General features: G+C 46.7%; 1 protein-coding gene across 2 annotated transcripts in view; it reads left to right on the forward strand.

The window, feature by feature from the left end:
- The window catches only part of LOC139102569 (protein Tob1), a 62,161-nt gene that overhangs the window by 16,562 nt on the left and 28,612 nt on the right, over positions 1-16,987 (forward strand). The window contains exon 1 of one of the 2 annotated variants that reach the window (XM_070656568.1): positions 9,350-12,538. The exons of the other annotated variant lie outside the window; for it this stretch is intronic. The gene's annotated coding sequence lies outside the window, so the exon portion shown is untranslated. Of the gene's footprint in view, positions 1-9,349; positions 12,539-16,987 lie in introns of those variants that run through there. 2 annotated transcript variants of the gene reach the window in all.

Genomic DNA, 16,987 nt, shown 5'->3' on the forward strand with positions numbered 1-16,987 from the left:
ATATCCGATCGCGACATTAGTCTTCGTTGAACATCGTGTAGCCCGCGATCCGTCATCTTTTCGCTCGTTACGTAATCGGTGCGGCACAGCCAAAGATAGCAGAAGCGTTACGCATTTCATGGCGGAATTGTTTCTACACACTGCGTACCTAAAGTCCCATTTTCCACGGATTCGCGAACGTACACGGCAAATTTAGACGAACAGAAACATTATATTTCTGCACTTTGTCAATTTAATTTAAGCCGGGTGTTAATAATAATAGATTAACCGCGCGACGGCCAGAAAATGGGTCTTCTTTTCTTACGCGCTGGGCAAATTTCGCTCCGCATGCCGCGTCCACATATGCAACGCACGCAGACGCGCAATCGTCGGAGTCTCATTCACGATGGCACAGCCGGTCACTCGGTCGGCCGTGATATTCCTGGGATGACACACGGTGCGCACCTTCGCCTCGTCGGGGATGAGACCCTCTCTATTTATAAATGTGGGTCGACGTGGCACTCGACGGCGCGTTTCGTCATTATTACGGCTGCGAAAGAGAGAGCCCGCGGAAGAGCGACAGACGGCACAGTCGCCGGCTGGATCGTCGCGCGACTCGCCATCGGATCGATTGAGATTCAAGGATTTTTTTTTTCCTTTTTTTTTTCTTTTTCTTCTTTTTTTGGAGTTGTTCACAGTCTTAAAAATAGGCACCGTGACCGCGAACATCGCTGTCGATCCGCTAATTAACCAGCGAGGCGAACGACACCGCGTTATCTATCGCGCGGTCAAAGATAGTGGGCGTACAAAATATTTTTGTAAACACAAACAATACATAACTCGTTTTCGTGGTGTGCGCTTTCAAGTTTTATATTTTATTAATGTTTTTTTTTCTCTCTTCTCAAAGAAAGTTCCAATTCTATTTCGGTATCTCGTCTCGTCTCGTGTCGTCAGCGAGCCACGTCGCCTCCGCTTACGACATTCCGATGTTATTTAAAACAATGTTTCTACAATAATTTCTTTCTACGTTTATCGTCGCCTTTATTTTATCGTTGCATACATCGTGGCGCGATGGCGGATGAACTTTCTAAGCGAGTTACTTCACCCGTCTCGCGCGCATCGCCATTCTGCCGGGCCATCAACTTTCGCAGAAGTTGACGGCGGTCACGAAGCGTACCCCGAAGAGAAAAAGAAAAATATATTCGCTCTAATTCGCCCGGCGCGGTTATATTTTACGCCGTCGGGTAGCGGCAACAAGGTTAGCCTGGTCCTCGAGGAGTTCTCGTCAGTCGCCTTCGCTCGTAACTGGAAATTGCACCACCGTTTCGCGCGCGAAGGCGCGAGAAAACGAGCGATGGGTGAGAGTTATGAGAGAAAGGGAGAACGAGAGAAGAAGAGAGCACGCTCGTAAACACGATTAAAAGGGATTGGCACGAATTTCGCCAGGCGCGTTTCCGCGATGAAGCTCGGAGATTTCTGGAGTCTCTCCTTAAGCCTATTAAAATCCCCAGAAGTAGTACTAGTAAGTGTTGTTTTGGGCGCTCCTCGTTTAACATTACGCGCGCCATTTAATCCAACGCAACAAATGTACTTTTTCCTTTTATCGCTTGCTCGTTCGTCTGCGTTTATAGCGCCTTTGCTAAAAATAAGATTTTTAAATCGACAAACAGATACCTGAAGCTCACGCCGATGTGTCAGCGAATTCCCCTCGTTAATATCATAGCTATTGACATTTTAAATATTCCGCTGAAATGATTCACTGCGCGGTGAAATTGATTATTTAGTCATCGAGTAAAAGTAAAAGAGCTCGCTGAGAATTTTATCGAGATTATTTCCTTGCGGAATTTAGACCGCGAGACCTGCGGGGCCGTGATCAAAGTCAAATTGCCGGAATCTGGTTTTTGTTAGCGCGCGATGTTTGACGGGACAAAAACTATCGGGCACGAGGGAAAATCGGCGTACAATCGTCAACGTGCGTCTGCATGAAAGCGATGTTTTCAATCTCGCGGCGAGGCGGCGCGGAACGGAATGCGTATTCGTGACATTTGAAGGGGTGGTCTTAAATTAAAACGGTTAGAGCGGAGGAGCCGAGTTGGTGGAACGTCGGAGAACGCAACGATTGCCACACCGCTGGCTTTTGGCCGTAGTTCACGTCGACCGACCGCCTTCTGCTTCTTCTTTCTCTTTACTCTTCTTTTTTCGTCACGACAATATGTTCGATTGACCAATCGCAAGTTCGCTTGGCCTGCCGTTACATTTTTCGGGAGCGATATTTTTAGAGGCGCGCCTAGATAATCGACCCGACGTCGATTTGTTAAAAAATTTATTTGCATTATTATACGTCAACAAACACCTCAGTGCCTCTTCGCGGCGAAAAAAAAAGTGTCACTTTCTTCTACGTGACACGGTAGCGTAAATTGTTTGCCACTTTATCTTTAATTATGTACGGCCTCGTTCAAAATATGTCAATTAAAAATACATCAGGGACAGTCGTTAGAAAGTATTTCGATCACATTGAAAGAAAGATTAGATATTGCGTGAATATTTATTACTGTTCTTTTTTCTTTCTTTTTTATTTTTATTTTACAATATACGCTTTTAGTTTATAAATATACCGTAAATCATTATATAAATGGGCTGGCGAAAAAAGATTTTTACTGCCGTCATGATTTCAACCGTATAATTGTCGCATCGTAAACGTTAAGGGAGTTCGGAATACGCGAGGGAATTAATTTTGGTTTAACAGCATCGTTAAGATCCAGATTTATATGAACCGTTTACGAGCATCTCCTTGGAAATTGTGCAACGGATGGCGGGGCAATTGTAAAAAAATGTCAGGGAAACGTATCATCGTAAGAAAATTCATAATAAGCGTTGTCGTTACGCTGAATTAAGATACTGCGTCCGACTGAGCGGCAGACTAATCGTTACCGGTACTATTCTACCATTATCTGGCCGCCACCGCTTTTATCGCTCTGCGCTTTATTGCACATCGTGGCTGGTTGCTGCCGGTACTATTCCACTGGATCGAAAAGATTCTTCTCGCGCAATTTTAGGTGCGAAACGACTATTTCGCAGCGTCGCCACGAATTAGAAGACGCGCGTATTATTCTGCGTTAACGAACCGTGACGAAGATCCTTCGGCGTCGCCTTCACATTCGACCGAATTAAATTCGCCGAGGTGCTAAAGACGACGGTGCATTTGCGCGCATTCGAAACTGTCGCAACGTGTTTATAAAACTCGCCAATGTGTAGGCGTTTTAATAAAAATTGATCCCGTGCTCCACGGACGGTTACGTACTCTGTATTTAATAAGCTTCTCGCGCGCAACATCCTCGCGTAGATTCGATGGAAAAAAAAATGGGGGCTAATAAGAAAACAATTGGCTTTATGAGGACATGCTCGCGGCACTTACCGCGATATTGTTAAAGATAAACTTATTGGTAATGATATAATTTCCTTTCGTGGGCGCGGAACAATAGACCCGTCTCCCGTCACTGACTTATTTCCTACTGTCAAAATTTATAACACGACCGGAAGGAAAAATTCAAGGACGCCGTTCGACATCGCGCGTGACGTCGAGAAGAGGGGTCGGCACGCCGCGCTATAGTGTAACGTCGTAAATTATGCCGCTGTTACGTCGGCGACGCTTATGCCGTTGCGTTAAATAATCGTCAGGACGACTGCAAGCGTGCACCAGCTCAAGGCCGTCCGCGCGCGAACATTCGATCCGTCTCGTCGTTAATAACGCGATGTACGTCGATTAACCTTTTTTTATTTTTCATTAAGTATATGTCTCCTCGTGCTTCGGCTCGTCCGCTACGATTACTTTATTACGCTCCATTTTAACGTAACGTAACAGATTTACTGTTACACTAATTTTGGTTACCGTTGTGTCAATATTAATAATGTCGCCGCGCCGACGTCAATGCTACGGTTAACAATGATAAATGCAATATTAAACGGTCAATTACAACTCACGATGTATTTTCACGTAAATATAATTTATAATGCAAATTATATTCACGGTAAACTTTTACGCGTCACAGTTACCATTAATACACGATTTGCGTAAATTTAAAGATAATTTTGAGAAACCGATATTCGTAAAGAACATTCGTACTTGGGCAAAAAGGTTTGCTTTACATATGTCTTGCTGGAAGAATTTTGTTTTTATTTTTTTTCACCGTATTTGCAAGCGATATTTTATTAAGAATTCTGACCGAGACTTGGGACTCAGAAAAGTTTCCAGTTTTAAATCAAATGATCGAAAGAGTTTCGAACTCCCTTATTACGTTTGTCGTTTTTACATTGAGCTTTGTATTAAACAAAGTTAAGAAACCGAAGTTCTTTGGAAAAGAAATAGAAAAATTTCTTTCTAATTTGATGAAACAATACAGCGCTCAAGTCCCGGATGGCAAGTCTTCGCATCGATTTTGCTAAAGTTTTATTTTCAACTTTGATCGATAAATATACGATTTCTTTACATTACCAACAACGCGTCATTTTTAATATACTTAAAAAAATGTTTTTGTCATAATACATCAGTATTTCTTGCAATTATGAGAGATCGACAGGCGAAGCTAGATACTTATATATTTTCTTTTCTTCTGCGAAAAATTATAAATATTTAACGCAAACGTATGCAAGTCAAATTACTAATTTAATTTTTACACGTGCGTTTTGGAGCTCGGCTTTCGCGCATTTCATTTGTTCCATATCCCTGTCATCTGTGAATTTTGTTAATTCGATGCTGGTTAATTAGATCCGTCACGTTTAATTGTGTCGCGAACGATCCTTCAAGTAAACGACATATTGTACGTAGTGACCCACTAATCGTGGAACCTTGGACGCATTGGACTGCCGCAGGTACGTTGTGCGCAATATTTCAACGTTCGAAGGTCGATCGGCCGCCGATCGGTTATTAGCGCGAGTCAAGTGACACATCCATAGATGCCAATGGTAACTTTCCTTTTTAGCTGTCGCGACACATCACTCCTACTTCACCGTGCATACCTTGTTAGCGCGGTATGAAATAACACAACGCTATTATCGTCAGAGTAACATCTTTCATTAACTACATGCCATTAATAGTCGCCACGTACAATTTACTGTATTACAGAGATATTTTTTTTTTTACTCCAAATAATTTTATTTTAATGTATAAAAAAAAAAGTAAGGCGGAAAAGAAAAAGATTGCCAGCTTTAGTCGGGGGAGAATACAATTTAGCCGAGCTGTATTTAGAAGTCTAAATCGATGCGAATGTTTTGCGAAAAATTCAAATCTCAAATCGATCACCGAGTTAAAAGATCTAAAAAAAAGAAAAAAGAAAAAAAAAAAGAAAAGTTTGATTAACGGCGAATGGCACGTTGATATCAACGTCGTTAAATCGCGAGAGCGATACTACGCTCCGAATTACATAAGCGACAAGCAACGGCATTCGCCATGGTCGTTTTCGCGAGAGGCTTCGGTGGGAGCCGCGGCGACGAGAGTCAAGAGCTCGGCTGCTCCCTGATAAGTACGCGCCAATAATCGATAAGCGCATTTCAGGTTTGCTGCATGATCGCGTGCTGTTATATTCCTCTACGCTCGACGTCACCGCTCGACGGATCGTCGGCGCGTTTGTAACACTTTTACTTTTTATCGCCGGCACTTACGGCGCTCTTGGAATTGCTCGAGGGGGGAAAAAAAAAAATTCCAATTTTGCAAACGAATTCATCGCGCGATAAGAACAATATCTCCCGCGCTTTTCCGATATCCATCGTACGCAATCGACCAAATCGTGGCCGATAAATTAGCCGCTTCCTTCGCGGAAAGTCGCGCATCAATTCACTCTTTTTCGATATAAGAATCGTTCGAGGGCGACCATTATTTTTAATGCACTGCGCCTAGACAAAAACAATATAATTGTTTCATCGTTATCGTTGAAAAATGATGGCGGTTACTCGAGAACTTGACTAACGATTCGTCGTCTTTTTTTCCACCGAGACTTCTTCCGTCCGTTAAATAAAAAAAAAAAAAAAAAGTCGTGAAAATTTATCGCGCGGATACGGTGACGCAACAATTGCAAAATTTCGCTTATTATGCCCCGGCATTGTCCGGATTTATGAATGACGAGAGATCTATTAAAGGTTGTTGCGGGGAAGGCTAGTGGAACTCGCCGGCCGTCGTGCCATTGCATTGCAGTCTACGCGCGACGTTCGCAATTGCACCGCTTGTTACGTAATACGCCTCGCGAACGTACGCGTACGCGTATCACGAATCGTGCGTGTGAGTGGCTGCACAAGAAGGTCCCGAGATGACCGTGGCCGAGCCGGCATACGCCGGTAATGTGCTGGTGCTGGCATGGCCCCCGCGTGCAACGCGCACACGTGCACTGTATACGCATCGCTCCGCTCGCAGTCTGCTAATTTCGCGCCATGTGAGGCCGTGCGTCGTAGAAGCGGAATTCTCCCATTAAAAAGTAAAAAAAAAATTTTAAGAATTGCGTAACGATTTAAATTGGTCAGCACAAAAAAAATGGAGCTATCAAAATTTAAAACAATTTTTTTCAGCTCTTCGAGACTTGGAAAAATATGAAATGATAAATATATACGTAAACTTTGATAATTATTTCAGTTTAAATTTGCATAGGTGCCTTTTTCTAAACCAAACAATGTTTTTACGTCATATCAGTATAATTATATAAAAGAAAAAAAAAACAGGCAGTTCTATTTTCTTGTTCAGCATGACAAACATTATTTTTAGCTTGTCAAGTACGTGTAACACTTTTACGTCCTACGTAAAGGCATGCGACATGCCTTTAAACGAAGATGATGATAGAAATTCTCGCGGGGTAACATCTCGGAAAGTTTCAAGCACAATTAGAGATATAATCACGAGTACAATTGCCGCGTGGAGGATAGTTTAGTCTAGAATACGGCAGACGTTAAACGCTTGGTAGCCTCGTAAAATCTCGCTGGAAGCAGCTCTCGATGATTTGCTCGCGTCGCCACGAAAGGCCGACGGGGGAATGCCGCGTACCGTTTCGTAACAGCCCGCGATTTTGCACGGCGAGAAGCAAAGTCCGTTTATTTAGACGGTGTCAGCAGCGGGAAGACAATAACGAGCGGTGCTCCGCGATGTCCATTCAGTGTGCGACACGGGACTTCGAACGCGCGTTGGCACGTCCCTGGGCTGCAAACAGGAACACGACGATTATCCGGCAAATGAATGAAATCGAGTGAACCGACCGACCCACCGACCGGCTCCCGTACGCGATCAACCGGCCGAGCCGAGCGGAGAGACGCTTGGAGAATGCGTCTCGGGGTCCGGGGCTTCATGAATGGCCGGCGCGTACTCGCTGAAGCGTGGCCTCGCGTTACGTCCGAATTACGCACGTGTGTCTTAACAACATCGCGCGGATATCGCGCGAACGTACGTCCCGCCGTGAGTCAGATTGCCGCGCCGACTTCCGGCTGAAGCCAAGTCGCTTCCGACATCGTGCGCCCGACGATAGCGACGTGGGCATGCACACACGTGGATTTCGTAACCGCGCCTGGAATGTTAAGTAACAGAAAATTATCGAATCTTTAGTTACAGTAACGTTGCCGATATCTTTCGACATGAAAATTAACCGTATAATTTATCTCCGCTTCGTTCACGCTTTACGAGCAGTAAGATACGTTCGCGTGTGAATTGCTACACGCGCGTGGATCGCGCTTCTTCTTTTTAGAAATAATCTCGGGGAATTCTTCGGAAGAATATGCCGACGGTTAAGCAACGGAGCGACGGTTCAACCTTGGTTACCGTGCCTCTTTCGATCTCATCCGCGCACGAGCGCGGGAATTGGAATAATTGTTGAAAAAGGTGGATTCGAAGATCAGTTTCAGCTTGCGGTACGCGCGTGTCACGTGTGCACTCCGCCGCGCTTCCGCGCCGATACGATTACGTTGTCGCGTCGTCCGGTTCCTTACGGTTCTTACGCAACGCGCGTGTAACGCGCGGATATGATTTCCGTTCGCGGGCAGAAACGCCCCGTACCTCGCGCGTTGCGTATCACATTACGTAAGACGCGAAACGAGACGTGTTCGTGCATGCGCTCGAATCTGCGCACCTTGCGACAATCGTACGTTCCGAAACGATGGGTTTCCAGCCTGCGCTTTCCGGTGCTTTCCACCAAGCCGTCGCTTGCGCGACGACCCACCTTTGGACCCTCGCGATAGGCTCGTTTCTATATCTCCAATGAATAATTCAGCGAAACTGAAAAGTTAACCCGGAACCTCATCATAACTGAGCAAATACGTATTACGTTGAAATCGACAATTCTATCAGAATTTTGAGATCACGCAGAGCATTTCTTAAATTAATTCTATTTTTATTATTCACGACTATCGACGGGGTGTATTTTTGGCCCTTGATAATTATTTCAGTAGTTTAGATTTGACGCCGCTAGCTCCATATGCAGCCCAGCTAAAGTTTTCATACCGTTAATAATAAACGCGTATTTGCGTATTGTATTAAATATAATTACGCGAAGCGAAATTGTTTAAGGTGATATTGAAAATAAACATCGCGTTCAATTTATAACGCGATTTTAATGCGCGTGTACTTTACAATTACGTTACGCTTTTCTCGCGAACGATAACACCGGCGCTATCGGCGCAACACGATTGCATTTATCGGTCGCGGGGACTTCACACGAGTGAGTGAATCACAATGTGTCGTGATTACACTCGATCGTGACTTCGAGCGTTTTCTTGATTTTTTTTTGTGGTCTCGTAAAGGTATATTTATAAAAAAAAAAAAAAAAGAAAAAAAAGAATTATTGTCTCACGTAATTTGAACAAACGCAAAGTGTAATCATAATTCAAATTATAGTCGAGCGCATAAATTTCTGACATAAACGCGGTGCAGCGAGAATGAGAGACAGGCATGTATTGTCTCGCGTTTTATGGCCGCCAGACTCTTATCGTTCGGCGTATCGCCCGAACCAAACGTTTATTCTTTGCCCGCACTCTTCGCATTATTCGCGTATCGACACGAAGCAACACACACGCGTTATTTTACGCCGAAGGTTTCTTTTCAGCCGTCCGCTTCCTCCTGCGAATCGCTCGCGATCCACGGCACGCCGCAAATGCATCTCGTGCAACTGCATTTACGGCCACGCCGACGATTTGCCTTTCTCATCAGGCATAATTTTCATATTTATGATTAATCTCGCGTATCTCTGTACAATCTCATACTCGTCAAGATTATTCGACCAACATCGCGGTCGCGGGCAATTATTAAACTTCAATATTTGCGCCCGGATTTCGAACGGTGGAAGTATTAGTCTTCGCAATTTTTCTGTTTATTCTCCCTATTTTTTTTTTTTTGTTTTTTTTTTTGTTTTTTATTTTTCGTTTATATCGAGCACGAACTGGAGCTCGTTGAAATGCGCACTTGATCACGTTCGCATTTCGACACGCAATTGTTACGTGCAAATATTTTGCATTGCCTATTCGCACGCGAGGAGCTCGCTTTCCGCATCCTAAAGCGTATTTTTTTTTCTCTCTTTTTTTTTTTTGTTTCGCCTGGTCTCCCTCGCCCGCTTGCCCGCTGGGCGATTTCTCCCAATTTATTTTTGTCGCGAGCGCGATTCGATGCGCGGTCCGCACCGCACGCGGAAAAATAACGCGTCCCGCGCACGAATACGTTTATGAATCTCTCTCTTTCTCTTTCTCTCTCTCTGGCTCTCACTCGACGGATAGAGATTGTCTCGTCGACCCGCGGAAACAAAATTGCAATATCGCGATGAGGAAATCGGCCGAGGTACCGATCCGTTATTTTTTTATATTTGCGAAAGGTAGAAAAAAAAAAGGTAGCTCTAAATTTAAATTGGTCGGCTGAAATCGTTATTGGAGACACTAAACATTTCTCAGAGAGGAGGAAGGACCCTTAATGGTCGTAGCTAGTGTCCCTGCGGGTAGGATCTCGGCCCTAAAGCGACCCGATCGCAAGGAAAGGAGGCTCGTACGGCGACTTATACGGGCGGCGGCGGAAGACGTGAGCGGAAGTACGATAAGGCTACAGCCCCACGCTGTGTTAAAATGCGATGTATGTACAACCGCGGTGACGCGCGAACACGTGCCGGTTTTCACGGCACCTTCAACCCCTCAAGCTGCGAGGTGAAATTTTACGGAAACGCGCGTGCGGACGCACGACTCGCGCCGTGACGACGAAATTACCCGGCGATTTCGGCGGAAAAGAAAGAGAAACGGTGTACCGTTGGCTCCCACGAGACCGTCACTTTTACCTTATTACGCGCCGGAGGTGCCTGGGACCGACGTTGAACCGGTGGCCGCGGAACTATCAATGCTGCTACTCGAATAACTTAAGTACATTCCCAGGGAAATCGGCCGCAATATCCGAAGTAATTTCATCGAACAATTAAACCGCCGGGATGCCGTTTAAGCCTGCGACCCAATCGCACGCGTCTGGAACTGGTGAAACCACTTCGCGGACCGACCCGAAGACGACCGCTCGCTAATTGATAATTAATACCCGTCGCGAATCGCGCGAACAAACGGGACGAGATAAGATCCAGCTAAACGCCGCGTTGTTCGCTCTCCGACGAGCTTTTCCGCTTGTCTAAACTTCGCGTGAGTATACGCGGCAAAAAGAACTTTCTCTCTCCGTGTTTCGCGAAGGAGACTTTGCCGAATCGCCGGCTGCTCCGCTTTGTCGATATCAGACGCGAGCGAAGTGTCGCTTTCGCGTTATTGTTCCGCTGGCGCGGATTACAAAGGCCCCGACGGGTGAAACGCCCGCAGGTGAATTCGCGGCCGGGGCGCGAAGTTAACGCTCGCGCGATACAAAGCGACGAGATTTACAATCGCTTTCGCTGGCGCACGCGCGCGGTGTCGCGCAAAACCGAGCGGCACGGAATCCCCTCGTTATCACGGAGCAGACAAAACGTCTCTCTATCCGCCTCGTACCGCCTACCGCGCGCGAGAAAGAGATTTGTGCCTCCCGCTCCCGGTCTTACAGCCCGTCGCGGAAGTCTTGATACGCATCTTCTTCCCGCGTCCGGTAATTTTCCTCTCGCGAGCGCGCCGCGACTTTGATTTGCGTTACTCCGGCGAATCTAGGCCGTGCCGTGCCGGTAAAAAATAGAAATTAAAACGCCCGACAGACACGTGCGCGTTCCCGCGTTCCGTAAATCGGACTTCGCGATGAGTGGCTTCGTTGTGGCCAAGCTTCGAATTTAATCCCGCGTGTTTGTCGCAGATTCGTTACACCTGTTCCAACATATACCAATGCATAAAAAAATTCGTAGCACGCCAAATTATATTTATAAATAACAATGGAGTGCATTTCAAGTTTTATTTATTACGTATAAGTACAAAAACATAAATAAATATTGTAGATAAATAAATTAAAAAATTGGGACGACTATAGAGAAACGCATTAACGTGGCTCCGAAAGAGCGCTCGGGGAGCTTACAGGGATTAGTGTGTCTTGAGGGGTAATCAGAAGTGAAAGATAATATAAAAAAAAGGCGTGAAGGAGAGACGCGCATCGAAACGAACCTAGGGCGCTCGCCGAGAGCGAGTGACCGACACGACATGACGTCGCCGGACTCGCAATCCAGAGGCCCCCGCGTCCTTGCCAGTTCCCTTCTACTCCGGAGCGCTCTCCTCGAAGGGAGGGAGACCATCCCTACTACGCGGCACCACCTCTTCTCTCCTCCACTCCACCCGCGCCGCGCTATGTAAGAGCCCGCACATGTTACCCCGCGTTCCAGTCTCGCAGCGGCACTCGCGAGCGTTGTTTCGCACTTTGGTAGCGCGGTACGGATCGCCTGGGGGGCAGGAAGGGGCGCGATAAAACGCTCTTTCTCTCTCTTTCTCTTGTTCAGCGTCTCGCGCACGGTGATACCCCCGCCCGAGGGAGAGAGACACCCGCTGCACTAACTTACGGACACTGCGCGCACAGGTACCGAGAGCGGAGAGGTCGGGGACTGTGTCGTCTGTGCTGGTGCATTGTGCGCGCGTGTGTGTGGGTGTGTGCGTAACGTGTACGCGTGCGCGCGCGGCGAGTTCCCTTTTCAGTACCTCGCGCGGAGTCGCCGCGACCTCGTCGTCGAGTCGCCACGTTCGCCGAAGGCCGGAGAGCAGTTAATCGGGTGGAGTGACAGGCCGTAGAGGAGGAGAAGAGCAGAGAGATCCGCCGACGTTTCCGCGTCCACTCAGCGTCCCGCATTAGCAACAGGGCAACAGCAACTCTCTTCCCTTTTCCTTCGTTTTATCCCTCGTTTTCTCCTTTTTTTTTTTTTTTTACTTTTGTACGAGCCGACCTCGGTGCCCCCCGCGACGCGTGTGGAATCACTCCGGCGCCGAGTACTCGCCGCGCCGCTGATCGAACGGTCTCGACGCGAAGTGAGTTCGGGAGAGTGCGAAATACCCAGGAGATCCCCGAGGAATTCGCGCCTGGTGCCGGATACGTCGCAATAGGTGCAAGAAGAAACGATTTAAGGGAATCGATCTTGACGTCGCGAGGATACAAAACTAGAGACGTGTTATATCGAGAAACCACGTGAGTATGCCGAGATTATCCTGAGAATTCCGCGGCGCGATCGTCCCGCGGGCCTTCCGAGGCCTCCTCGAGCGGTGATCTTGACACGCGCGCGCGTGGGACCACGTAACGACGGTGCACGCGTCGCATACCACACGTTGCGTAATTGCGCATTCTTTTTTTTTTTTTTCCGCGAACGATGCAGTCGGGAACACTGCAAAAGTCACGGTACAAAGTCGAGCGGCAGCGAGGCTAGCCGTTCGAGAATTAACAAATTTTTGTCATTATTATTTCCCCGATTCCTCGTAATTTTTCGACTCGCGAAAACGAACCTCGCAGCGTAGTAGACCCTCGCGCAACATTCGCGCCACTCGATACCTCAGCCCGCTTATCTCTCGCTTGTCACCCATGAATGTTGATAAGCCCGCAGACCAAACTACAAGCTTATGTAAAACCGCGGTCCATATTAATTGCGCAGAAAGCTGACCGAGTGACATTTCTCGCTCCGAAGACGCTCGTTCTCTCGTTGCAAAATTTTAGTTTCGACAGATACCTGTCGGAGCACCTCGTAAAATCGCGGTCGGCGACAGACCGATTGTTCGTCCGAAAATTGATCCCAGCCAGCCATGGCGTATCCTCGGTACAGTTGTACCAAATGTTTTCGCTGACCCCGGACGAGCTAGATATAATTGGCGAGAGACGCGCGGTTAGCTTCTCGATCGAATTCGGGAGTAATCTCGTGATGAGGCAAAACGATCATCACGCGTGCGACACGCTGCTTGCTGCCCGCTCGCATTCACGCGGTCGCATGCTGTTACGTGACGACCGCGACTCGAGTTCCGTGTCACGCCGACGACGTATGTAGGTACATATCTGCGACGTAATACACGCCGTCGCGCCGCCTGCTCGATTTTGCCCCGTTCCGCAGCCGCAATTATGTAGCGCAAGAACAGGTGACGACAGTCGCGGCCTTGATACCATATCGCGTGGCTTCACCAAAAGGACGTTAACTACAAAACGACGGACGTTTTTCGCGACTCCTTTCCGCGTAGATTTTCCAAAACGTTCTCGATCTCGCCGAGGCTCGAGCCTCCTCGCGTGTCAAACTATTCGAGGACTCTTAGGGTACTTGGTCCTCGAATGGTTCGCGTGCAAAGCGGAGCTCGACATCCGGAAACTTTCGGACGGGAAGATTCTGCCCCGAAAGCATTTCACTATCTGAAAAGTTCACGGCACGTGAAAATAAAATAATCTCTGCTTACGAAAAACGAGATAAATACGAAGAAACTAAATAAATTATGATAAGGAGCGTGATAAGATAAAAATGATGAATATATCCAGAACGCTTAAAAAATTTATATGTCACATAAGGATTTCAGAAATTATAATACCGATAAATGTATCGAGTACTTGTCTCACATCCGAGTGAATTCAGTTAGCCTGACGTCGAGATATAACGCGATCGATGCGGTAAAGCTAAAGTGGGCTAGCTGTTGTATTTGTTAATCCACTTTCTGTTATTTGTTAAATATGTTTGATAATGAATGTAAAACGTGTCTTTATTTATCGACGTAGTGCTAAATATGAACAACCCACTAGTATATTTCCGCCTCGTAATTTTATTTTATTTTATTTTTTTTAATTTCTTTTTTTTTTTGCGCTGGAACACGGATAGTTCAGATCGAACAACTGGTTTACGTAGCGTGCGAGGGGGGAAGATAAATATAAATCCACCTCTTTCCTCCGTCCGTTTAAATTCGCTTTTCCTCTCGGATTACGAGACGGCGAAACACGCGCGCGTTCGCCATCGGCTTAATTTCATCAAAGCGTCGTACGCTCGAGTACGCGGGAAGCAAGACGATTAATTTCTTCAAGGCTCAATCCGTTGAGGACAACAATCTGGAGCTAATGCCGCGTGACTCACCGCTCCTCCGCGTGCGTTCACTTTACGCGGTCGTTACGTTAAACTGCGAGACCGACCGGAAAGCCAGCCTTAAGTCGTCGGTCCGCGATAGCGCCCGCTATCAAGATACACGTGTCGATATACGCAAAGATCGTTCGGCGGTATCATCTAACGGCGTTCGTTTCGAGGAAATCACGCCATCAGCTTATCGCGCGAAGACGTGATCAGCGACACTCTCGCTGATTTTTCGCAATATGTTGTTCTGTAAAAAATCAGAAGAACTGTTTATTTCAACGGAGATGGAACGTTCTGCGAAAAATTAATTTTTTTTTTCTTAAAAAAAAAAAAAGATTTTTTTTTTAATTACCTCCCCGTGAAATTTCTAAACAAAACGCGGCGCGCTTGTGGAGGAAATGTATTGCAGGCACATCGAGTTGCGCTCGATAGCGCAGACTCCGCGAGCGGATACGCAAATTTATTTGCACAGCTGGCACACATCTATCAATCGCGGTACTCGCGCGTGTGTACTCGCACGTTGATTCCCATTGCGTTCGCGCTATTGCCTACAACCAAGCGGGGAGAGAAAAAAAAAAAGGCTCGATGTACCGTAAATTCCGTTCGGCTGTGCCGCACTCCGCGCGCGTTGTTGAGGCATTAACGGGATAACACATTGCTCGTCAAGTGAACTCGCTCGCATATACGTATCTCTTGGCGGTACGTGAGCGCTTTTCCGAAGCCAGGGCAAACTGGGCCCTCCGCCCGACTACCGAAATCAGATTAACGCTGATTTTCCGCCGATCGATCTCCACGTTTTCCTCTTTCCCTATCTAACCCCGCCGCTTTACCTCCCCTCCCCCTCGACCCCTCGCGACTTCTTTCGTTTTCGTTGTAAACAACCGGGGCGCACGTTCTGACCGTCCGTCACGGAATTAATCACAGTTTAATTGGAAAATCTCAGCGCGCAAATACCGTCGCCAGTGGTAGGCAAATACGCGGGTCGTCGGAATCAGTGGCAGTCACGTAATATGCGAGCTGCATCGAACGTCCGACTATGACGCTCGATTACCGCGCTCTCGCAATTGAATCGATCGGCCACCGTGCGAAGTATGTGAAAACAATTGCCGCAGCACTTATCGATGATCTTTAAACGCTTTATTAAAATATGCGCTCTAGGTAATCTCCATTAAAAGCTGTAATTAAGTACTATAAATCTACCGAATACAGAATGAAACGAGTAAAAAAAAAGTTGCGTTGACGTTCTCGCGCGTGTTTAAGCTAATCCGATATACTAATCAACGTAATAAATTTGTCTTATCAACATTTAACGCAAGTATAAAGCCTTGAGGACATTGCGCGTCCGCTTTGCTCTCTCGAGCGCAAGCGTCGCTGCGAGTATCATTTCCCTAACTCAGGGTGAAAGTCAAAGTCTCCCGTGCGATATCGTGGAAAGTCTCTTTCTCTCTCTCTTTCTCTTTTTCGCAGTTTAAACGACGACTTTTTCGTCCCGCGCGAGCGGGAAGAACGTTCTCATCCATCACTGGCAAAATCGCTACTCTTGGGCGACGTTTCCGCGTGAGAGGCGCGAAATATCCTTTTGTGCGACGCGCACGCTGTGTAACTCGCGCCGGCAGGAGCGAGATTATTTCACGCTCTCCCTTCTGTCTTCTCCTCTCATCTTTCGCGGCGGCGCCTTCATTAATTTCGCAGCAGCTTCGCCTAAGAATAACGTTGTCGAACGAGAGCGGAATACCGACTCCTTCAATGGAGAATCGTTAATCTTCCATTCCGCGCGAGAGCCGCGGCTCGCTTTCCCGAGTCGCCGTTACATATGGGCAAAGGGGTTATCGCTTTATTCCTCCTTTTCGGATTATGATGATGCGTCTCTTGCGTCAACGCGGTCCATCGATCGATCTACGATCATCTCGCGCAAGTCTGGCGAGACTTATTCGAATATCTGTTTACAATTGGCACTTTACACTTTATGACCCGATAATCTTTTTACACGCAAAGCATTCGGGGAATATGTGCGTTTTTTCTATCTATCTCTTTCTTTCTTTTTTTTTTCTTTCTTTTTTTTTTATTTTTTTAATTGACACGCGATAGATTTCGTAGGCGTTGTAGACTCTGTACCCACGAAATCGCTTCATTAAATTCATGTTACTGTTCACCGCTCGTCATTGTACGCCACGCTCGACTGCACATCTTCACATGATGAATATTTCAATTAGGTGATTACGACATCGTGTTACAACGCAGATAAGAAATTTAAGCGCTCGGATATGTGCGTGTTCTCAATAAATACATTCGCATTAATTATGATTATGTCGCGGAGGGAAAAAATATATATTTTTAATGATTACCGATATTGACGGACGAGACTCGTGTCTCTTATTGAGAACAATAGTAAGAGAAGAAACGGGAGTCGATTACACGACCGGCAGAGCGAATTATGAAAATTGTCGGAAATTTCTGCGGCTCGAGTTCCGCGTCGGTTTTCATTGCGCACGACGTTTTATCCGTCGGTTACTGCGTCCACGCTGCATTAAGATCCAGCAGGTTGTGACGCG

This window comes from Cardiocondyla obscurior, linkage group LG05, assembly GCF_019399895.1.
Source record: "Cardiocondyla obscurior isolate alpha-2009 linkage group LG05, Cobs3.1, whole genome shotgun sequence".
NCBI lineage: Eukaryota > Metazoa > Arthropoda > Insecta > Hymenoptera > Formicidae > Cardiocondyla > Cardiocondyla obscurior.